This window comes from Schistocerca piceifrons, chromosome X, assembly GCF_021461385.2.
Source record: "Schistocerca piceifrons isolate TAMUIC-IGC-003096 chromosome X, iqSchPice1.1, whole genome shotgun sequence".
NCBI lineage: Eukaryota > Metazoa > Arthropoda > Insecta > Orthoptera > Acrididae > Schistocerca > Schistocerca piceifrons.
The window spans coordinates 788,108,655-788,127,399 of record NC_060149.1 but is presented as its reverse complement, the minus strand read 5'-3'; the positions used below and the strand labels follow the sequence as shown (position 1 = coordinate 788,127,399).

At 42.4% G+C, this 18,745-nt stretch overlaps 1 protein-coding gene across 2 annotated transcripts in view; it reads left to right on the top strand.

The window, feature by feature from the left end:
- LOC124722875 (ankyrin-3-like) overlaps positions 1 to 18,745 on the top strand; it is an 898,463-nt gene that overhangs the window by 185,312 nt on the left and 694,406 nt on the right. The gene's annotated exons all lie outside the window — the stretch shown is intronic.

Genomic DNA, 18,745 nt, shown 5'->3' with positions numbered 1-18,745 from the left:
CGCAAAACTGTACGAGGTTAAAGTAAAGCACGATTTCCATTTATTTTGTTGTTATTGGTATGGTGAATTTAATGAAACATGTCCCTGGCGTATATCTGCAGCAGTTTTCCAGAACATCCACAGAAGCAAGGAAGTAATTTCGTAAAATTTTAAATTTATTAACTACTTGGCCCAATTTGCTTTTTAAATTCCAGACAATTGCACGAAGTTTTCAACAGAAGTTGTAGAGAATTTAATTTTGGAAAAGTGATGGTAATAAAGTTAACTGAAACTGTATGAATGTGCCAGATAATCTGCTTTTAATAATACCATAGCACACGTGAATTCATGTTAAACCGGAAAAAACAAAGCTCAGTGTTAAGGAAGTTGTACAGTGTGCACATACATAGGTTAGAAAACGACTGAAACAACTCACTAACGGTTGCCAACAATGACATAAACGTTTCTACATTCTTAATGGAAAGTAAACAAATTTACTTGTATAATAATCTTTGCTTCTCCGGATGTTCAGGAAAACTACTGCAGATACAGGTCTGAAACATGTTTTATTAGATTCACCAGACCAATAACAACAACATAAATGGAAATCTTGCTTTCCTTTAACCTCGTACAGTTTTGCGATGTCTACATATTGGCAAAGTTGCTAAATTTCGGGCAAAATCTTTTAGTAGCCGTAACTCCGTAACTAAACATTTGCGGACCTATGTTTATAAGAACTTTTTTCTTTAGTTTTACTTGTAGACTAACATATTAAAATATTTGCATATCTTTGTGAATCACCCTGTATATAGCATAAAAGGAACAGCACGGAATAAATGTCAGAAACAGATAAATTTCCCTACATTTCACTTTGTCAGTGTATGTTGTGAACATCAGTCCGAAAACTGGTTTGACGCAGCTCTTCACCCTACTCTATCCTGTGCAAGCTTCTTCATCTTGGAATAACTATTGTAATCTACATCTTTCTAAACCTGCTTACTGTTTCCAATTCTTGGTCTCCCTCTACAATTGTTACCCCTCCCCACACAAACTTCCCTGAAATACATTGTATACAATTTATACAACCCTGCTAAATCTCCTGATTCCTGTTTTTTTCGAAAGACTGTTGAATTCTACAAGACGACTAGAAGCATTTTCACCATTACTGAAACAGAGACGTCTCTAGACACGTACTGGACGCTATATATCATGTTACACTAAGTTTCCGAGAGTATGCTACCTTTTCTCAAAGGACTCGAGACTGATCGCATTTTTACGGAACAATTGGTCACTGCGCAACTGTTTTCCGACCTTGAACTGTGTCCTAAACTGCGACAAGACTCTTCAGAAATAACCAACACATTGTCAGCGGACGATCGGTTTATTATATAGGTGCTCCTGTATTCCGCTGCAGAATGTCTCATACGAAATCTATCACGAAAGGAAAGAGACAGATGCTTCAAATGTGCGATGTGCGTACTTGCCAGATATATTCAGTTAGTGGTGGTCACCTGCAAAGCTAGACCCATTTGATTTCACCTAGGTCTGCATTCGTTCCATTCACTGCTCGAATCCCTTATGAGTGTGGATGGATTTAATGTTATTAATTTCTTTCTGCGTGTAATTGCCCTAGAGGCTGCGCAGGTACTGCGCGATTTTGCTTTGCGACTGAGATGGGTATAACGTCTTCTAACAACCCTACCACAACAAAGGTCAAAAATTAATTATGATTGTAGTGTTGCTCACGGTGCTAAATATAGCATTTTCGGACAACAACAAAGTTATATTATGTGGCAAGTGTCATTAGAGCACAGTTAATAAAGTCATTTCTTGAAATAATGGATAAACTAGGCACTCATCTTTTCGTGTTTCCCACGCTGGTCTCGTTGTGAACTCATGGCTCAATCGTCGAAAATCTAGGTAGTGATGATCCCAAGCTCGGATGCTAAGAGGCCTAGGTGTTATTCTGCGATATTCAAAAGTTTTATAGATGTGTTTCATAAACCATTCTTGATGATTAAACTTTTGCAAGTTAGGACAATGGTGATGTAAAAAAGTAATCAGCACTCCGAATTTAAGTTACACTTCTTTTTTATTACTTTTGTTGCAACATCACTTCACAATATAAAACATACTTGAAAATATCTTCCTCACTGTTAAAGTTCATATTTCATAAACTGACTACAATTTGCCTCTTTTCAACATGACGACCAAGAGTTCACTCTCTAATAACCGCTTACGCGCCCAAAATTTCAGAGTTACAAGTACGTCAAAGATCATAGCGACAAAAGAAGGAATACATATAAGAATAATATCATTGCAATATAAATATATCGATGTATTGAAGTACCTATACATTAATGAAATCAAATCTGAATGTTGTCACAGAAATATGTTAACTATTTTACAGAAACAGTAGAATATTGCTGGTATCGAGAGGTTGAGGTGAGGTGCCGTAATGGTTACGTAATTCAAGTACCATTACAGTCTCAAGTAACTTGATCCGTCGCTGCTTCTGCGTTGATTGATTTTGTGATACTTGTCACAGTTTAAGGACGCAGTTCAAGATCGACAATCAGTCGCAAGCTACTGCGCAATGAGATTTATTTTCTTAGAAACAGGAGCAGTCTTTTCACTTCTGTAGTATTAGTGGGGGCATAATCGAAATACTTCAGGTACGTGCTTTATGGCACAGTGGATTAACACACCGAGCGAGGTGGCGCAGTGGTTAGACACTGGACCCGCATTCGGGAGGACGACGGTTCAATCCCGCGTCCGGCCATCCTGATTTAGGTTTTCCGTGATTTCCCTAAATCGCTCCAGGCAAATGCCGGGATGGTTCCTTTCAAAGGGCACGGCCGACTTCCTTCCCTGTCCTTCCCTAATCCGATGAGACCGATGACCTCGCTGTCTGGTCTCCTTCCCCGAAACAACCAACCAACCAATTAACAAAGTGAATGAAGTGAGATGGAATGGAGCGTGGTTGTAGGGGACTGCAAATACAGGCATGTTGCCCGATACACTTTACACCAATTCCATGTGTCCAAGTCCACTGTTTGCGACGACTAAGAAATGGAAACGTCAGAAAGCACTGAGCCACTTCATTGTCCCGTTAGACCCATTAAGTTAACTGATAGGAAATGCCGATTCATCAAGCGTAAGGCACGGTCAGTCGATAGCCGATCGGATTCAAGTTTCCTATTCTGCCAACAAGAACGAAAGATCGCATGTCGTCGCTTAATTTGGAAGAAACTCTGTCAGTGGTCTGAGTAACGGTACGTCTGTTACTAGCGCTCAGATGACACTATGAGAACCTGGATGGGTTCATCTAAGCTTCTTGTGGCGACATTGCCATTCGTTTGAGGTGATATAATTGATTATGTGTGGTTGTTTAGTATTTTGCGGCCTGCATTATTCAGTAAAGCTTATGGAACGTCTTTGGGATGAGCTAGAACGTTGGTTTGTGACAGGTAGATTCGCATAAAAACCTAGCTACAGTCACTAGTCTTCAGAATGAAAACCAGTGCCGCGCTCAATGTGTCGGAACTCGGTGGAAAGCGTTCCCAGAAGATTAATTGCTGTCATACTAGAAAAAGCAGATGTCGTACCCTATAGGGTCTCTTAAATAAACTCTTATGAGCGTCGCCTGTCTTTTAACTTATTAATGTATTAAGATATAGTATGTAAAATACAGAGGATCGCTGACGTGCTTTTGTAACCTGTGACTGGCGTAATGTGACGGTTATAACGTTAAGTCCAACACAAAGAAAGACGACAGAAAGTCACAGTGACCTGCTGATGCTATATTTCACGGATGTGAAAGAACATTTCATTTGCAGAAAGAATAAAAACGTTTTTCACAGTGCCGCGGCTTTATTGTGCTAGTTGAGTTTTTCATCTTCGGCTGATACTTCGAAGCTGCGGGAGGGCCTTAAAATGTAATTTCAGACTGCTTTCTCACCGTACCAGAAAGTTCAAGCGAAACTCGTGCATAAAGTTGAATTCATTAACCCGAGCAGTCCTCTATCTCTTTTTGTTCTATTAGCGTGTGCTGTCACGTCTTGGAGACAAAGCTGTCTCTGAGACGGACAAGAAAGTGAGCAGGAATTCGGTGTTGTTTTGAGGCGATATTAAAACAACTTTTGCCTAGAATCACTGATGATATCGATAGTAAACGTAAATAGGGATATGTGGACTGCTCCTTTGAAACTCGAAGCAACTCTGTAATGAAGCGAAGGTGCCACACAGGAACCTATACTGCTTTGGCAAAAGCCTCATCTTTAAGTTTACAAAGCACTTACTTTTTCCGCACGATCATTTCTCGACATTAAATGATATGCAGATTGTAGTTCCTTTGCACAGCATGCTTGCAATGATTACTGTTAAATATATTGTGTAGAATGAAATCTATTTTGCGATTCTACTACACAGATGACAGCGTTTGATATTTCTGCCCGTTTTCCATAAATGAAATCGCATACTGAGTAATCATTGATGAAGTGAATAGAAAAAAAAAAACACTAGCTTGTCAAAGACCACCAGTCAGATTTTAAGAATAATAATTACAATAACTAGTGCCTTGCGTTAGTTCTCACTTTCCATGTTTGCGTCACATGACATACAAAATTTTTGAAACCACATCGAATACATATTATAGCTCGATGGGTACTCTTCTGTTATTTGTGGCGTAATATTTGCCTTAGTATGCCACTAACAAAGCGGGCAGAATCTTCAAACAGTGGATCCGCCACGTAGTGTCAAGAATGACAAGCCAGTTTTCATTAGAATAGAGAGCTACTGAAGCAGCTTTGTGCACGCTTAACGTCCTGAATGCTTTTTTGCGATCAGTTACCTGTTTTGTGTAAAAAAATCTTTGGTCTTATTTTTTCAGAAACAAACTTACGTAGTGCTACAATTTGTCGATCGTCAGAGGAAACGCGAATTAATTTATTCAAAGTCTCTGAAACGGAAATGGGCAAGAAGACCATACGATAGACGAAATAACGTGGCTGCGGAACGGACACCATGGTCATTAATGAGACGAAATGGAAAGCTGAAAAATAAATTTTTCGGATACCTAGAAACATGGCCGCAGTCGTCTTGTCATGTGGAAACAAAGCAGAAACACAATTGACATAAATGGGAAAAACGAGCGGAGTTTCACTGCTAATAGCAACAACATCAACATTACTTTTCGGTTGAAGTAAAATGTATAAGCATTGGAAAGATCTAGAAGTTAAATGCTCATTGCGTGTATGGAAACTAACGTATCTTTCTTTTTCATGATGTATAACAAGAATATAATACCAAATGTGGTTTATTTCCACCCAGTTTGCTGTTTCTCCCCACAGTTACAGAACGTTCACTGCGAATTTCCTCCTGAATACTATCGATTTCTCCCTTCTTCGTGCGTTCAAAGCATAGTTTCTTTTTATTGCAGGTAATATTTCTGTAATCACACTGGTATACACAGCGGATGGTTTTGGATATTCAATTTAGACTATACGTACAGAACAAGTCGGTAGCTTAGAGTGGCTCCTCTTACGAACCGTGCCAGTTTCTTTCTTTCGCTTACGCCTTAGTCCCGCAGCGATCGCAGGATCGGCCTGTTTACAACGGATTTGGCAAGTTTAGTTTCTAGGGGGTGGCCGGATGCCCTTCCTGCCGCCGCCCCGTACCCCTTCCCCCCCCCCCCCCCCTCCCCTTCCGGGACGGAATCAGTGTACCCCAACTGTCTGCGTCTAGTGTAAATCGTGAAATAGTGCGAACGTGTTTCAAATGTATGCGACTTGTGTAACTGAGGCGGAACGTGGGGACCAGCCCGGTATTCACCTAGGGGGATGTGGAAAACCGCCTAAAAACCACATCCAGGCTGGCTGGCCGGCATACCGACCGTCGTCGTTAATCCGCCGGGCGGATTCGATCCGGGTCCGGCGCGCCTACCCGAGTCCAGGAAGCAGCGCGTTAGCACTCTCAGCTGGCGGGTCCTTACGAACGTGTCAATAGTATGAAATATATCGATAGAAAATGTAATACTTGACACAAGCTGATTGACTCGGATCTAATATGGCGGCAGCCGTCTGTATGGCGAGGCTCGTCAGAATCAGTGTTTTCAGAAGGAAAAAGCTTCGTAAACTGGACACACATTAATATTCTGAAATCTGCCGAGGAAATGTCTTATCAATCATGTGAGGATTAATTGCTGAAACCTTCTGCCAATTATGGTAATTATCTGCTGGTATTGGCTTTTTGAGACCGTAGCCACATTTTGCAAAAAAAAAAAAAAAAAAAAGAATATTGTGTGCTGTCAAGCCAAGTAGCATAACCGAGAATGGCGCAATAGGTGCACTATTGAAGAGAGTGCCTTCTGGAATATTTGACACGCAGCTCATGGTGTCTTCTAACAATTACTTATAAGCTGCGGTGTATCAAGCGTGCTAGATTTTTTCGAATAAGCTTTTCAAGCTACTTGAGACGTAGCACGTGTGGGATGGCCAGGATGACGAAGACTCCTATCATCCTGGCGCGCTCCCAAGACAGTGATGCTAACAAATACTTCTTGGGTGTGACTGGTCTAACTACGTAAAATGGTGGATCATTGTAAGGCATCCACTGATTATTACTGTCGTGCTGGCTACACATTACTGAATTATTAATGCATGGCAATGGTAGTTAACACAGTGGTGCACACTCTTGAGACCAATGAGTACGTAACTGTATGTATCTCTGCCAGACTTCGTCCAGTGCAGTAATATGCTGGTTCGATCCCGGTGACCGTGGGAAAAACGTCAAGGTAGCACCGAGTCTGTCGGTGCGAACATCTGTGCGCCACATAATTAGGCAGTCATTTACCCTCCATTTTGCACGCTGACACTCAGTGTTAACTGTCATAAAATTTTGTAGAACAGCAAACCACCTATCCCAAGTGTTCGGAATGAGTTTCAGGCCCACCGGATTTTAGGAAGGGGGGAGGGGGTGGGGGTGGGGGCAATCCAGGGTATTCGCCCTTTTTGCAATATTCATATTCTTGAAGAAAAAAACCTTGTGTCACCAAGCGCCTAGCATTCAGCGCATGTTGGTCCATCGATTCTTCATATGATTTTGAAACTCATCCCTGTGGTTTTTGAACATTTTTTAACACATTCTAAGTTGATTTCTGAACGAGTCATAAGTTTATTTTTGAATGCGTGCATAGTGTACGTGCTGCTTCCGCCAGGGGGATCCTCGTCGCATCTAGAAATAAAAAACTTTCCCGCAGCCAAAAGGGGACGGAGCTATACGAGCTGAGCCGAATAAACCCGAACGGTTGAATGCCAACAGCTGTTTGTTTATGTGGTTGACTGCGTGTGCCAATGTTAAGCGTTGTTATAATTATTAGCGAAATCCATAGATCCAGACTGCCAGAGTGGAAATAATCGACCAACAGGAATAACAGGTAAGAAAGATTACATATTATCGTCTTGGTGCATCCAAGAAAATGAAATTTTGACAGAAAATTTTTGCGAGAGCGCCATACTACCAAGTGCCATTTGTACAGTCCCCGGCTAGCAACCGCTGAAGTTCAATTCTCGGAATAGCGCGGGGAATGAGTTGTACGAACAGGTAATAACGCTTAATGGAGAATAAACGCGGTATAACTGAACCGGTGATTCTGGCGGGGTTAGTGAAGTTAACCGGAGAATAAGTTTTGACAATGGTAGGAATAGTTACAGTATTAGTGATCACAAGATTATTTGTTAGAACGAGGAAGGATACGAAACGAGGATATCACACAAACAATATGGAAGAATATGACGATTCTAAATTTATATAAAAATTTCCTGCTACTACTACTTTAGGGTCTCATTCTTGAGAAACTGGAGCATATTAATGAAATGTGAAATTATTTCCTAACATAAAAAATTTTGCTTGTAGTAGGCATAATAGACATTTGACATTGGTACTTCGTGAATTATATTCTGTCGTGTTACCTACGTAAATAAGGCAGATAAAGATGACCACTTGTGCCAAAACAGTATCGCTTATTTGGCGCGCGTTACAACTGCTGTAATATTAGAAAGGCCTATTTCGTTTTATGTAGCAGATATGACAAAATAGACGTAATCAAATCGGGACTATTCGTATTAACAGCTTTTTCAGTCATAGCCAACGATATTTTGATTTTTCATGTAGCAAAACATTTGACGAACTTTGGTGAAGTAATAGATTCTTTAGCAGAAAGGAAAGCACGCCATTTAAACCTGCAGCAAGATTAGAGAGAAAAAAACGCTGGGGCCTAAGGATAGAAGAAATGGTACTATCTTGCTTGTCTCTTGCCTTTACTGCTTTTATGTTCCCCATATTTAATTTTATGTCATACAAAAGAGAAAGTTATTAGCAAATAGGCAACAAAGAGTGCAAATTTTCTGAAGAGTTCTTATTCTCCCGGTCACAAATAATCCCACCCAGTATTAAACGTGAGCTTTTTGAAGGGGGTAGGATGTCAGACCGGCCTACTGGGAGCAGGAGAAACACCACAGAACATTTTAATTTCCACTCTCCTGAACATAGGTTTGAGGGCTTCCACAGAAAAATATGTTGTTGTTGTGGTCTTCAGTCCTGAGACTGGTTTGATGCAGCTCTCCATGCTACTCTATCCTGTGCAAGCTTCTTCATCTCCCAGTACCTACTGCAACCTGCATCTTTCTGAATCTGTTTAGTGTATTCATCTCTTGGTCTCCCTCTACGATTTTTACCCTCCACATTGCCCTCCAATGCTAAATTTATGATCCCTTGATGCCTCAGAACATGTCCTACCAATCGGTCCCTTCTTCTTGTCAAGATGTGCCACAAACTTCTCTTCTCCCCAATTCTATTCAGTACCTCCTCATTAGTTATGTGATCTACCCATCTAATCTTCAGCATTCTTCTGTAACACCACATTTTGAAATCTTCTATTCTCTTCTTGTCCAAACCATTTAGCGTCCATGTTTCACTTCCATACATAGCTACACTCCATACAAATACTTTCAGAAACGACTTCCTGACACTTAAATCTATACTCGATGTTAACAAATTTTTCTTCTTCAGAAACGCTTTCCTTGCCACTGCCAGTCTACATTTTATATCCTCTCTACTTCGACCATCATCAGTTATTTTGCTCCACAAATAGCAAAACTCCTTTACTACTTTAAGTGTCTCATTTCCTAATCTAATTCCCTCAGCATCACCCGACTTAATTCGACTACATTCCATTATCCTTGTTTTCCTTTTGTTGATGTTCATCTTATATCCTCCTTTCAAGACACTGTCCATTCCGTTCAGCAGCTCTTCCAAGTCCATTGCTGTCTCTGACAGAATTACAATGTCATCGGCGAACCTCAAAGTTTTTATTTTTCTCCATGGATTTTAATACTTACTCCGAATTTTTCTTTTGTTTCCTTCACTGCTTGCTCAATATACAGACTGAATAACATCAGGGAGAGACAACAACCCTGTCTCACTCCCTTCCCAACCACTGCTTCCCTTTCATGTCCCTCGACTCTAATAACTGCCATCTGGTTTCTGTACAAATTGTAAATAGCCTTTCGCTCCCTGTATTTTACTCCTGCCACCTTTAGAATTTGAAAGAGAGTATTCCAGTCAACATTGTCAAAAGCTTTCTCTAAGTCTACAAATGCTAGAAATGTAGGTTTGCCTTTCCTTAATCTATTTTCTAAAATAAGTCGTAGGGTCAGTATTGCCTCACGTGTTCCAACATTTCTGCGGAATCCAAACTGATCTTCGCCGAAGTCGGCTTCTACCAGTTTTTCCATTCGCCTGTAAAGAATTCGCGTTAGTATTTTGCAGCTGTGACTTATTAAACTGATAGTTCGGTAATTTCACATGTGTCAACACCTGCTTTCTTTGGGATTGGAATTATTATATTGTTCTTGAAGTCTGAGGGTATTTCGCCTGTCTCATACATTTTGCTCACCAGATGGTAGAGTTTTGTCAGGACTGGCTCTCCCAAGGCCGTCAGTAGTTCCAATGGAATGTTGTCTACGCCCGGGGCCTTGTTTCGACTCAGGTCTTTCAGTGCTCTGTCAAACTCTTCACGCAGTATCGTATCTCCCATTTCATCTTCATCTACATCCTCTTCCATTTCCATAATATTGTCCTCAAGTACATCGCCCTTGTATAGACCCCTCTATATACTCCTTCCACCTTTCTGCTTTCCCTTCTTTGCTTAAAACTGGGTTTCCATCTGAGCTCTAGATATTCATACAAGTGGCTCTCTTTTCTCCAAAGGTCTCTTTAATTTTCCTGTAGGCGGTATCTATCTTACCCCTAGTGAGGTAAGCCTCTACATCCTTACATTTGACCTCTAGCCATCCCTGCTTAGCCATTTTGCACTTCCTGTCGATCTCATTTTTGAGAAGTTGTATTCCTTTTTGCCTGCTTCATTTACTGCGTTTTTATATTTTCTCCTTTCATCAATTAAATTCAATATTTCTTCTGTTACCCAAGGATTTCTACTAGCCCTCGTCTTTTTACCTACTTGATCCTCTGCTGCCTTCACTACTTCATCCCTCAGAGCTACCCATTCTTCTTCTACTGTATTTCTTTCCCCCATTACTGTCAATTGATCCCTTATGCTCTCCCTGAAACTCTGTACAACATCTGGTTTAGTCACATTATCCAGGTTCCATCTCCTTAAATTCCCACCTTTTTGCAGTTTCTTCAGTTTTAAGCTACAGTTCATAACCAATAGATTGTGGTCAGAGTCCACATCTGCCCCTGGAAATGTCTTACAATTTAAAACCTGGTTCCTAAATCTCTGTCTTACAATTATATAATCTATCTGATACATCCTAATATCTCCAGGATTCTTCCATGTATACAACCTTCTTTTATGATTCTTGAACCAAGTGTTAGCTATGATTAAGTTATGCTCTGTGCAAAATTCTACCAGGCGGCTTCCTCTTTCATTTCTCTCCCCCAATCCAAATTCATCCACAATGTTTCCTTCTCTTCCTTTTCCTACTCTCGAATTCCAGTCACCCATGACTATTAAATTTTCGTCTCCCTTCACTACCTGAATAATTTCTTTTATCTCATCATACATTTCATCAATTTCTTCATCATCTGCAGAGCTAGTTGCCATATAAACTTGTACTACTGTAGTAGGCATGGGCTTCGTGTCTATCTTGGCCACAATAATGCGTTCACTATGCTGTTTGTAGTAGCTTACCCCTACTCCTATTTTTTATTAATTATTAAACCTACTCCTGCATTACCCCTATTTGATTTTGTATTTATAACCCTGTATTCACCTGACCAAAAGTCTTGTTCATCCTGCCACCGACCTTCAGTAATTCCCTCTATATCTAACTTCAACCTATCCATTTCCCTTTTTAAATTTTCTAACCTACCTGCCCGATTAAGGGATCTGACATTCCACGCTCCGATCCGAAGAACGCCAGTATTCTTTCTCCTGATAACGACGCCCTCTTGAGTAGTCCCCGCCCGGAGATCCGAATGGGGGACTATTTTACCTCCGGAATATTTTACCCAAGAGGACGCCATCATCATTTAACCATACAGTAAAGCTGCATGCCGTCGGGAAAAATTACGGCTGTAGTTTCCCCTTGCTTTCAGCCGTTCGCAGTACCAGCACAGCAAGGCCGTTTTGGTTAGTGTTACGAGGCCAGATCAGTCAATCATCCAGACTGTTGCCCTTGCAACTACTGAAGAGGCTGCTGCCCCTCTTCAGGAACCACACGTTTGTCTGGCCTCTCAACAGATACCCCTCCGTTGTGGTTGCACCTACGGTACGGCCATCTGTATCGCTGAGGCACGCAAGCCTCCCCACCAACGGCAAGGTCCATGGTTCATGGGGGTAAGGCATAAAAATATAGACGTGCGATTGAAGAATGCTGTGTGAAGAGGCGTGGCACTGCACTTTGGCTCACCTAAAACCAAATAACATGTCTTAAATTTTCTCGAACATATACGTTTTATATATCAAACTCTTCTGAAAGGTGTGTGCTACAAAATGGACATGTTTTGAAAAACTGACTTTTTTTTAATTTTTGCAGTCGTATCTCAAATTCTGGGGGGGGGGCGGGGTGACCGGGGGGGGGGGCACTATCACGTTTTTGCCCCGGTTCAGAAATATCGGAGATGAGCTTTTAGATATTCCTTTCCCTGAGGTTGCTACCGACGGCGATATTCAGAAAATTAATGTTTGTTTATCTCAAGACACATTTGTGTTACACATTACAACGTTGTTATATATTACAACGTTTGTAATATTTCCACATGTTTTTATGATTGCTTCTCAGGGATAAAACATTTTACTAAATGTTCATTTGTTTACATTTATTAACTTTTGAGCGTTAATGACTACGCTGTCGTGCGGCCTATTCTAAACATCAAGAGTAGAAAAACGACATAGAAATAGCACGAATTCCTGTGATTAGCAGGAAATTCATCTGTCGGTGATGATGGCGCAAGCAGCTTGTGAATTTCTTCACATAAGAACTTTGGTATACGATTATCTACAAACCACTTCCGTTGTTACCATAAAAATCTTAAAAGACTTACTTTTAATTTCCCCTCTTCTTTGGGATTACCGACTTTGATTATATTTTATTTGCTGTCTTCTTATCACTGTTATACTGGTTCCTTCATTTTCTTTTATTTTATTTGCATGAAGACCTACCATCTTGTTGAAGTCACACAAATTGGCTCCAACAGACAAATGAGGCAGATTCCTTCTTTATTAGAGACTTAACTTAGGTGCATAGTCCGATATTAATTGTAAACCAGGTGTGCAGGGCAGTATTCGCCTTCGTAACTGCGGCAGAACACGTAAACACCACGCTTAGTGTGGCCACGACGAAACGTAAATTCGCAACAGTCTGAACAATTCTACATCAACATGCATACTCCGGAAGCCACCGTACGAAGCGTGGCGGAGGGTATCCTGTACCATTAATAGTTATTTCCTTTCCTGTTCCACCTGCAAATAGAACGAGGGAAAAAAGAGTTTCTATATCCCACCGTACGAGCCCTAATTTCCCATACCTTTTCTTCGAGATCCTTATGCGAAATGTATGCTGGCTTCAGTGGAATCGTTCCGTAGGCAGCTCCAGATGAGAGTTCTCTGAATTTTCTCAGTAGTGTTCCTCGAAAAGAACTTCCCCTTCTATCAGGGATTCTCATTTGGATTCCCGAAGCATCTCCATAATACTTACGTGTTGGTCGAACTTAGCGGTAACAAAACCAGCAAGTCGCCCCCGAGTTGTTTCGATGTTTTCCTTTAATCTGACGTGCTGAGAACCCCCAATATTCGAGCAGTAGTCGAGAATACGTCACACTAGCGTCCTATATTCGGTCTTTTTTACAGATGGACCACACCTTTGCAAAATACTGCCGATCAATCAGAGTCGACCATTCGCCTGCCCTACCACAATTCTCACATGCCCGTTCGATTTCATGTCGACATGCAAAGTTACGCTTATACAGGGTGGTCCATTGATCGTGACCGGCTCAAATATCTCATGAAATAAGCGTCAAACAAAAAAACTACAAAGCACGAAACTTGTCCAGCTTAAAGGAGGAAACCAGATGGTGCTATGGTTGGCCCGCTAGATGGCGCTGCCATAGGTCAAACGGATATCAACCGCGTTTTTTAAAATAGGAACCCCCAATTTTTATTACATATTCGTGTAGTACGTAAAGAAATATGAATGTTTTAGTTGGACCACTTTTTTCACTTTGTGATAGATGGCGCTGTAATAGTCACAAACATATGGCTCACAATTTTAGACGAACGATTGGCAAGAGATAGATTTTTAAATAAAAATACAGAACGTAGGTACGTTTGAACATTTTATTTCGGTTGTTCCAATGTGATACATGTACCTTTGTGAACTTATCATTTCTGAGAACGTATGCTGTTACAGCGTGATTACCTGTAAATACCACATTAATGCAATAAATGCTCAAATTGATGTCCGTCAATCTCATACGTGTAACGACATTCCTCTCAACAGCGAGTAGTTCGCCTTCCGTAATGTTCGCACATGCATTAACAATGCGCTGACGCATGTCGGCAGGCGTTGTCGGTGGATCACGATAGCAAATATCATACAACTTTCCCCACAGAAATAAATCCGGGGACGTCAGATCCGGTGAACGTGCGGGCCAAGGTATGCTGCTTCGACGACCAATCCACCTATCATGAAATATGCTATTCAATACCGCTTCAACCGAAAGCGAGCTATGTGCCGGACATCCATCATGTTGGAAGTACATCGCCATTCTGTCATGCAGTGAAACATCTTGTAGTAACATCGGTAGATCATTACGTAGGGAATTCAGCATACATTGCACCATTTAGATTGCCATCGATAAAATGGGGGCCAATTATCCTTCCTCCCATAATGCCGCACCATACATTAACCCGCCATGGTCGCTGATGTTCCACTTGTGGCAGCCATCGTGGATTTTCCGTTGCCCAGTAGTGCATATTATGCCGGTTTACGTTGGTGAATGACGCTTCGTCGCTAAATAGAACGCGTGCAAAAACTCTGTCATCGTCCCGTAATTTCTCTTGTGCCCAGTGGTAAAACTGTACACGACGTTCAAAGTCGTCGCCATGCAGTTCCTGGTGCATACGAATATGGTACGGGCGCAATAGATGTTGATGTAGTATTCTCAACACCGACGTTTTTGAGATTCCCGATTCTTGCGCAATTTGTCTGCTACTGATGTGCGGATTAGCCGCGACAGCAGCTAAAACACCTACTTGGGCATCATCATTTGTTGCAGATCGTGGTTGACGTTTCACATGTGGCTAAACACTTCCTGTTTCCTTAAATAACGTAACTATCCGGCGAACGGTCCGGGCACTTGGATGATGTCGTCCAGGACATCGAGCAGCATACATAGCACACGCCCGTTGGGCATTTTAATCACAATAGCCATACATCAACACGATATCGACCTTTTCCGTAATTGGTAAACGGTCCATTTTAACACGGGTAATGTATCACGAAGCAAATACCGTCCGCACTGGCGGAATGTTACGTGATACCACGTACTTAGACGTTTTTGACTATTACAGCGCCATCTATCACAAAGCGAAAAAAGTGGTCCAACTAAAACATTTATATTTCTTTACGTACTACACGAATATGTAATAAAAATGGGGTTTCCTATTTAAAATAACGCAGTTGATATCCGTTTGATCTATGGCAGCGCCATCTAGCGGGCCAACCATTCGTTCTTTGTAGTATCAGGTAGGACACTACTAATGCTGTATCCAAATATTACGGGTTTGTTCGTCCTAGTCATCGGCTTTAAGCTACATTTTTCTACATTTCAGGTACCTGCCATTGATCACAGCAACCAGAAATTTCGTCTAAGCCATCTTGTATCTTCGTACAGTCACCCAACTTTGACACCTTTCCGTACACCACAGAATAATCAGCAAACAACCGCAGATTGCTGCTTAGCCTGTCTGCCTATTACTCAAGAAGTCTTCGAGCCATTCACGTATCTGAGAACCTATTCCATATGCTCATACCTTCGTTACAGTGGGACACCGCGACAAACGCTTTTCGGAAATCTAGAAATATGGAATCTGCATGTTGCCTTTTACCCAGAATTCGGAGTATATCATGCGATGAAAGGGCAGGATGGTTGAATTTCGTTGTTAAGTCACGGTGGGTCTTTTCCATCCTTAATCCGCTTACTAGGCACTTCTCCAGAACATTGCAATCTGTTTAAACTTTGGCCATAATTCCGCTACGCTCATCATACCGTAAATGTATAAGGTGCAGTCAAATGAGAAGGTCCATTTCCATGTCAGACTTTATTACTGGATAGAGCTGTATATAATAACCATGGCTTTTGAGGCACTTAGCCCACCTTGGCACGAGATGATGAATGTGCTCGTAGAAGAACTCCTTGGGTTGAGTATGGAACTACTCTGTCACAACTAGATGCACGTCTTCATCCGATCCATATTGGTACCCATGGAGGCGTTTCTTGAGTGGCCCAAAAACTTGAAAATCACAGGAACTCAGGTCAGGATTATACGCAGGATGGTCTAGCACTTCCCACATCCACAACGCCATGTGTTTGTTTAGCGACTTGAGGCCGAGAATTGTCGTGCAGTAAGATGATGCCCTTTTTGAGGTTATCCCGGCGTTTATTCCTGATTGCCAACCGGAGCCGACGGGGAACGTCGAAGTATTTGTTGGTGTTTATTGTTTCTCATTTGGGGAGGAACTCAACAAGCTCGTTGAAAAACACAGTCTCTGTGGCCTTAGTTGCTGATATTGTGGAACGGATTTTCTTTGCTTTAGGCGACCGTGCTTGCTTCCACTGCATACTCTCACGTTTGGGTTCCGGTTGAAACAGTGGACATATAGATTCATCTCCGGCAGTCATCTTGGTAACGAAATCGTCGCCCTCCTTCTGTGTCACTTTTCCTCGGACAAACATTTACGGAGCCATTTATCTTAAACCTTCCCGTAATGATGTCTATTGCGCATAGTGGCATGCAAACTGCCATAGGACACCTGTACTTGAGCACTAATAGCATCCAAGGTGACCAACTATCAGTTTGAATGCAATTGTCAATAGCGGAAACTGTCTCATCGGAAGTACGATTCGTAACTTTCCCGGGTCGCGCATCATCCGACAGTATCGCCCTGCCGCCACGAAAACGCCGACACCACTTACGCTCTGTTTTGTGTGGTGCACGCGGGGTTCCAGACTGAAGCGCATAGAACCGCTCGGCCACACCGGCCGGCCTGGAGAAGAGAAAAGAACCTTGATAAATATCCAACCTCTGCTAACGTGCCACACTACGCCCTTGCGCAACAAATGTAATATTTATTATGGCCTGCATATAGATGGATACGAACTGCATACAGGACTAACATCTCCCTCAAAACATTGCCCGGTTATCTGCAATTGGACCTTCACATTTGACTGCCCTTCTATGATGTCAATTCATTATCAACTGATCATCTACTCTTTCTAGCAGAAATCCTCTGCTAGTCAACTTTCGTAACCGTAGTTGCTACAGCTGATCTACATCTCCATACCAACGCCGTAGATAGGCTCCAGCCTATTTTTTAACTACGAGGTCTACGTGTGAGCTGCCAAACTAGCTGCACAAGACAGTTTTCGGAAAACCTGTACACTACTGGCCATTAAAATGGCTTCGCCACGAAGATGACGTGCTACAGGACCGACAGGAAGAAGATGCTGTGATATGCAAATGATTAGCTTTTCAGAGCATTCACAAAAGGTTGGCGCCGGTGGCGACACCTGCAACGTGCTGACATGAGGAAAGTTTCCAACCGATTTCTCATACACAAACAGCAGTTGACCGAGGTTGCCTGGTGAAACGTTGTTGTGATGCCTCGTGTAAGGAGGAGAAATGCGTACCATCTCGTTTCCGACTTTGATAAAGGTCAGATTGCAGCCTATCGCGATTGCGGTTTATCGTATCGCGACATTGCTACTCGCGGCGGTCGAGATCCAATGACTGTTAGCAGAATATGGAATCGGTGGGTTCAGGAGGGTAATACGGAACGCCGTGCTGGATCCCAACGGCCTCGTATCACTACCAGTCGAGATGACAGGCATCTTATCCGCATGGCTGTAACGGATCGTGCAGCCACGTCTCGATCCCTGAGTCAACAGATGGGGACGTCTGCAAGACAACAGTCATCTGCACGAATAGTTCAAAAATGGTTCAAATGGCTCTGAGCACTATGGGACTTAACTTCTTGGGTCATCAGTCCCCTAGAACTTAGAACTACTTAAACTTAACTAACCTAAGGACATCACACACATCCACGCCCGAGGCAGGATTCGAAACTGCGACCATAGCAGTCCCGCGGTTCCGGACTGCAGTGCCTTGAACCGCACGGCCACCGAGGCCGGCGCACGAATAGTTCGACGACGTTTGCAGCAGCATAGACTATCACCTCGGAGACCATGGCTGCGGTTACCCTCGATGCTGCATCACAGACAGGAGCGCATGCGATGGCGTACTCAACGACGAACCTGGGTGCACGAATGGCAAAACTGCATTTTTTCGGATGAATCCAGGTTCTGTTTACAGCACCATGATGGTCGCATCCGTCTTTGGCGACATCGCGGTGAACGCACATTGGAAGCGTGTATCCGTCATCGCCATACTGGCGTATCACCCGGCGTGATGGTTTGGGGTGCCATTGGTTACACGTCTCAGTCACCTCTTGTTCACATTTCCGGCACTTTGAATAGTGGACGTTACATTTCAGATGTGTTACGATCCCTGCGAAACCCTACATTTCAGCAGGAAAATGCACGACCGCATGTTGCAGGTCCTGTACGGGCCTTTCTGGATACAGAAAATGTTCGACTGCTGCCCTGGCCAGCACATTCTCCATATCTCTTACCAATTGAAAACGTCTGGTCAATGGTGGCCGAGAAACTGGCTCATCACAATACGCCAGTCACAACTCTTGATGAACTGTGGTATCTTGTTGAAGCTACATGGGCAGCTGTACCTGTACACGCCATCCAAGCTCTGTTTGACTCAATGCCCAGGCGTATGAAGGCCGTTATTACGGCCAGAGTTGGTTGTTCTGGGTACTGATTTCTCAGGATCTATGCACCCAAATTGCGTGAAAATGTAATCACATGTCAGTTCTAGTATAATATATTTGTCCAATGAATACCCGTTTATCATCTCCATTTCTTCTTGGTGTAGCAATTTTAATGGCCAGTA